This window comes from Rhinopithecus bieti, unplaced genomic scaffold, assembly GCF_001698545.2.
Source record: "Rhinopithecus bieti isolate Rb0 unplaced genomic scaffold, ASM169854v2 scaffold_13259, whole genome shotgun sequence".
In the NCBI taxonomy this organism is placed as follows: domain Eukaryota; kingdom Metazoa; phylum Chordata; class Mammalia; order Primates; family Cercopithecidae; genus Rhinopithecus; species Rhinopithecus bieti.
Window position 1 is genome coordinate 2,861,629 of NW_016807544.1, and position 6,488 is coordinate 2,868,116.

Sequence of the window (6,488 nt, forward strand, 5' to 3'; positions counted from 1 at the left end):
CGATCTCCTGACCTCGTGATCCGCCCGTCTCGGCCTCCCAAAGTGCTGGGATTACAGGCTTGAGCCACCGCACCCGGCCAGGCTTTAACTTTTTTAAAGCGTGCTGTGGGATGGCATATTGGCATTGAACAGGGTAAGGGTGATTAGGTTTTAATGGGATGGTAAGGGGTGCATGATCGGTCGCTGAGGAGGGAGCAGAGGTATCCCATACTTGTGGATTAAGATAGGGAGACACAAGGGGAGGATGCGAAGGAGGCTTTGAACTAGGGAAAAGGGCGGCAATGAGGTGTTGCTGTAGCCCAGGAATAGTCAGGGAACCAGATAATTTAATTAAAATGTCTCAACCTAATAAGGGAGCTGGGCAGGTGGGGATAACTAAAAAGGAGTACGTAAAAGGATGTCCAAGTTGGCATCAGAGTTGGGGAGCTTTAAGGGGTCTAGCAGCCAGGCCATCAATACCCACAACAGTTATGGAGGCAAGGGAAACAGGCCCTTGAAAAGAAGGTAATGTGGAGTGGGTAGCCTCCGTATTGATTAAGAAGGGGATGGACTTACCTGCACTGTAAGAGTTGCCTAAAACATCTGTGATGGTCCAGGAGGCTTCTGAGGTGATGGGGCAGCGTCAGTCTTTAGTCACTAAGCTGAGGGGATCTGGGAAGGAGTTGGCCAAGGAACATTGGGTTTGAGCTCCAGGAGCTTTAGGAGCAGTGGTGATGTGAGTCCGTCAGTCCGACCTCCATTGGGGGCCCGCACAGACAGGGCACCGCTTAGGAGCAATCCAAGGCTGCAGGCATTACGAGGCCCAGTGGCCAAGCTTTTGGCATTTGAAGCAAGGTCCACGAGGAGCTGTGGCTTGGATGTTCTGAAGTTTTTGTATGCTGGAGACATGGTTGTGGGTTGTCTTACAGCAGAAGCAAGTAGCTGTAACTCAGAGATGCGTTGTCACTTGGCTGCCTCCTATTATTGTACACCTTGAAGGCGAGGTTAATTCAGTCCTGTTGTGGGGTTTGAGGGTTGGAATCCAATTTTTGGAGGTTTTCTTTAATGTTAGGAGCAGATAAAATGCATGTTGAGAATAAGACGGCCTTAGGGCTGGGCGCAGTGGCTCACACCTGTAATCCCAGCATTTTGGGAGGCCAAGGCAGGCAGATCACCTCAGGTCGGGAGTTCAAGACCAGCCTAACCAACATGGAGAAACCCTGTCTCTACTACAAATACAAAATTAGCCAGGCGTGGTGGCGCATGCCTGTAATCCTAGCTACTCGGGAGGCTGAGGCAGGAGAATCACTTGAACCCAGGAGGTGGAGGTTGCGGTGAGCCGAGATCGGGCCATTGCAGTCCAGTCTGGGCAAAAAGGGTGACACTCCATCTCAAAAAAAAATAAATAAAAAAGAGTAAGACAGCCTTCTGGCCCTTCTGGGTGTAGGGTGGTAAAGCGTCTAAGGGTTGTTGCCAAACAGGCCATGAACTGGGCTGGGTTTTTATATTTGATGAAAAAGAGCCTAAACGTGCTCACTGATTTGGGAGAGGTCAGATAAAGAAAAAGGAGCATTAACCTTGACTGTGCCTTCAGCTCCAGCCACCTCTTTAAGAGGAAATTGTTAGGCAGGTGGGGGAGGGATACCTCTGCTCCCTCCTCAGCGACCGATCATGCACCCTTTACCATCCCATTAAAACCTAATCACCCTTACCCTGCTCAATGATTCAAAAAACCAAAAATGAAATTAAACGGTACATGGTATCTGGGCAAGTTACATTCTTCTGAAGTTTCTTTTAAAATCCACCCCAAGCGGCCGGGTGCAGTGGCTCACGCCTGCAATTCCAGCACTTTGGGAGGCTGAGGCGGGCGGATCATGAGGTCAGGAATTCGAGATCAGCCTGACAAATATGGTGAAACCCCGTCTCTACTAAAAAGACAAAAAAATTAGCCGGGCGTGGTGGTGCACTCCTGTAATCCCAGCTACTCGGGAGGATGCAGCAGGAGAATCACTTGAACCCGTGAGCTGAGGTCGCACCACTGCACTCCAGCCTGGGTGACAGAGCAAGACTCTGTCTCTAAAATAAAATAAAATAAAATAAAAAATCCACCCAAGCTATCCCTTCACATTCCTATCACATCAATCTCCAATCCCTCCCTCCCCACCCACTGCCAACCCTGCTTAAAAAGATCAGATTCTAATACTTTTTACACACAAAAGCTTCATATTTAAGAACAAAAGTAGTATTTTCCATTAGCAGAATGAAAGATAAGTTGTGGGAGAAGGTTGAACAAAAAAGATATTTTTAAAATTCTTGGCTGGGCACGGTGGCTCACACTTGTAATACCTGGACTTTGGGAGGCCGACGTGGGTGGATCACTAGGTCAGGAGATCGAGACCATCCTGGCTAACACGGTAAAAAACCGGTCTCTACTAAAAATACAAAAAACAAATTAGCCAGATGTGGTGGCAGGCGCCTGTAGTCCCAGCTACTCGGGAGGCTGATGTGAGCTACTCGGGAGAATGGTGTGAACCTGGGAGGCGGAGCTTGCAGTGAGTCAAGATCGCGCCACTGCACTCCAGCCTGGGTGACAGAGGGAGACTCCATCTCAATAAAATAAAATAAAATAAAATAAAATAAAATTCTCCACCTCCCCTACTTTAACAAGAGTAGGGATTTTAGTTTGTTCATTTACAAGTGCTCGTGCTTGTCGGCAGCACATACACATTTTACAAGTGCTGAGAACAGTGCCTGATACATAACAGTGCCTGATACATACAGTAGTTCAGTATCAAACAAATATAGGCTAAAACCTATTTGTGAACTACTTCAATCTGATTGCCGTCTGCTAATATTAGTAGGATGTCTTAAAATGCCAATGAACTACTCTTAGAAACAATCTACAAATCAAAATTCTGTGCAAAGATATTCATGGAATATTATACAGTAAAAAATTGGGAAACTAAATATGGTACAATAGGCTGGGCGCGGTAGCTGATGCCTGTAATCCCAGCACTTTGGGAGGCTAAGGTGGGCGGATCACCTGAGGTCAGGAGTTCAAGACCAGCCTGACCAACATGGAGAAACCCCATCTCTACTAAAAATACAAAATAAATTAGCCAGGCGTGGTGGCCCACGCCTGTAATCCCAGCTACTCGGGAAGCTGAGGCAGGAGAATTGCTTGAGCCTGGGAGGCGGAGGTTGCAGTGAACCCAGATCACACCATTGCACTCCAGCCTGGGCAACAAGAGTGAAACTCCGTCTCAAAAAATAAATAAATAAAAATAAATAAATAAGGTACAATAAATTATGGTCCACCCACCTCACAGAATGTCATGAAAATTGTTCATGAATGGCTGGGTGCGGTGGCTCATGCCTATAATCCCAGCACTTTGGGAGGCCAAGGCAGGAGGATCACTTAAGGTTGGGAGTACAAGACCAGCCTGGACAACATGGTGAAACCTCATCTCTATTAAAAATACAAAAATTACTCCAGCATGGTGGTGCAGGCCTGTAATCCCAGCTACTCGGGTGGCTGAGGCTTGAACCTGGGAAGCAAAGGTTGCAGTGAGATGAGTTGGCACCACTGCACTCCAGCCTGGGAGACACAGTGAGACTCTGTTTCAACAACAACAGAAAATCCTGCAAGAAAAAGGCAGTAAGTTTTTTTAAAAGAGCAAACCCTAACTTGGGGTGGATTTTTTATTTTTATTTTTATTTTTTGAGACAGAGTCTTGCTCTGTCGCCCAGGCTGGAGTGCAGTGGTGCGACCTCAGCTCACGGGTTCAAGTGATTCTCCTGCTGCATCCTCCCGAGTAGCTGGGATTACAGGAGTGCACCATCACGCCCGGCTAATTTTTTTGTCTTTTTAGTAGAGACGGGGTTTCACCATATTTGTCAGGCTGATCTCGAATTCCTGACCTCATGATCCGCCCGCCTCAGCCTCCCAAAGTGCTGGAATTGCAGGCGTGAGCCACTGCACCCGGCCGCTTGGGGGTGGATTTTAAAAGAAACTTCAGAAGAATGTAACTTGCCCAGATACCATGTACCGTTTAATTTCATTTTTGGTTTTTTGAATACCCGTGTTTGACATTTCTCCATTCACCTTGGTTAAATAAGGTAGTATTCCTTTAGTTTTAGCTTTCGGATATATGTGTAAGTGTGGTATGCTGCCTAATGAATTAGATGTTGGTACTGTCTTTACCAAAACTGGACAAAGAGCTGGCAGCTGCAAAAATCAAGTGACCCAGCAAACCAGGCATATTTTCTGCTCTGTTAGCTTGCCACCTAGAGAGTCTGGTTGTCAAAGTTGGAGTGCAGGAGTCGCGGAGGATGTTTAAAATGCAGTTTCTCAGATTCTCGCCACCCACCAGAAGTTTTGATTCATTGGGTGGTCGAAGAGGGCAGAGATATTTTCAATTTTAACAGCATTTTCTTGATTGTGATGCAGCTGATTCGCAAATAGGTACCCTACAGAAATGACAGGTGTTACATTTAGGATGGCCATCGCTTGTATGCCGGGAGAAGCACACGCTGGGCCCAATTTATATAGGGGCTTTCGCCCTCAGCTCAAGAGCAGCCTCAGAACCCCGACAATCCACGCCAGCACTCTGGGCGGATTCCGTCAGGTGGGGACCGCCAAGGTGGAGCTCTGGGTTCTTCCCGCAATCGTTGCTCCAGGCCGGAGTCCCCGCCCCTTCCTCCTGGCTCCTCCCCTCCCCCGTGGGCCGGCGGCCAACGACACCAGAGCCGGAAATGACGACACCGGTGAGGGTTCTCGGGCGGGGCCTGGGACAGGCAGCTCCGGGGTCCGCGGTTTCACATCGGAAACAAAACAGCGGCTGGTCTGGAAGGAACCTGAACTGCGAGCGGCGGCGGCAACGGCGGCGGCGGCTGAGCGTATGTGCGTGATGGGGAATCCGGGGAAGACAGGAAGGCACCGCGGACAAGGGCGGCCGCGGGCAGGGCCCGGCCCTTTGTCGCGGCCTGGGCCGCGGAGCCGGTGTCCTAAAAGATGAGGGGCGGGGCGTCGCCGGGTTGGGGCCAGGGAACCCCGTGTGGGAAACCGGGAGGGGCAGCCCGTTTCTTGGGCTTCGGGCGCGGCCGGGTGGAGAGAGATTCCTCGGAGCCTTGGTCCGGAAATGCTGTTTGCTCAAAGACGTCTCAGGGCGCAGGTGCTTTGGGGCCGGGATTAGTAGCCGTCTGGACTGGAGTGGAGCAGGAGAAAGAGGAAGCGTTTTGGGCTGGGTCTGCTTGAGCAACTGGTGAAACTCCGCGCCTCACGCCCCGGGTGTGTCCTTGTCCAGGGGCGACGGGCACTCTGGGCGAAGTCCGCACGCCTCTCATTCGAGGCGGAAAACGGGGTCTGATGCTTTCTTCTTGGTTGGGGCTGTCTCCAGGCATGCAGGTCCAGTGCCTCTTGTGTTTGCTGCTGCTTCCCTCTCAGATTCTTCTCACCGTTGTGGTCAGCTCTGCTTTAGGCACATTAATCTATAGTGGAGGCTGGAATGGGTGAGAGAATTGAGGTGACTTTTCCATAATTCAGGTAAGATGTGACTAGAGTTCGATCTGCGGTGGTGGCAGAGGCTTTAGAAGAAACACGAACGGGACATGGTAACCAATTGAGGATCAGGGAATAAAGTGTGAAGTTGACTAGGAGGTTTTCAGTTTAGAACATGGCAGAGACATTCTCAGAAATAGAAAGAAAGAACTGGTTTAGAGAGGAGGGCGAGGAAGTGGTTTGGAAGCGTCACTTTGCGAGTGCCAGCAGGTGAAAATGTCCTATCAGCAGGACTAGAGCTGAAAACAGGAGTCAATTCCATAAATTTCCAGTTGATGTTGGAGCAGTGGAGAAGTCTAAGCTAAGAAAGGGGAAGAGAAGGCCAAGGCAAACTCTTAGGAACACTTCTAACGAGGGGGTGGAAGAAGAGCAAGGAGCCAGTTGAGGAGAATGAGTGTGGTTGGAGAACCACCACAGTGCAGGGTCGCCAGAGCTGAGAAAGGGAGGGAGGCTTCAGGAAGGAAAAGGTTGGCAGGAATTTGTTAGGCCTGGTGTAGCAGAAGGAACAGAAGATTTAGAGCAGCACTAGCCAATAGAAATACAATGTGAGGCCCCCCGCGGTGGCTCATGCCTGTAATCCCAACACTTTGGGAGGCCGCAGCACAGATACTTGAGCTCAGGAGTTCGAGACCTGCTGGGACAACATGGCGAAACACCCGTCTCTACAAAAAATTAGCTGGGCGTGGTGGCGCGCGCCTATAGTCCCAGCTGCTCCCAAGCGAGGCTGAGGCAGGAGAATCGCTTGAACCCGGGAGGAGGAGGTTGCAGTGAGCCAAGATTATGCCACTGCACTGCAGCCTGGGCAAAAGAGTGAGATTGTCTCAAAAAAAAAAAAATCTTTTTTGTTTTTCTTTTGGAGAAAAGGCATACAAATTTATTAGCATGCACATTGGGAGAACAACAAGGTGATTATCTCTATTTTGAATTTTCTTTCTTTTTTTTTTTTTTT

At 49.4% G+C, this 6,488-nt stretch overlaps 1 protein-coding gene across 1 annotated transcript in view; it reads left to right on the forward strand.

The window, feature by feature from the left end:
* Positions 1-4,732: 4,732 nt before the first annotated feature.
* PSEN1 (presenilin 1) overlaps positions 4,733-6,488 on the forward strand; it is an 86,821-nt gene continuing 85,065 nt past the window's right edge. Inside the window, exon 1 of the mRNA XM_017882747.1 lies at positions 4,733-4,882. The gene's annotated coding sequence lies outside the window, so the exon portion shown is untranslated. The remainder of the gene's footprint in view (positions 4,883-6,488) is intronic.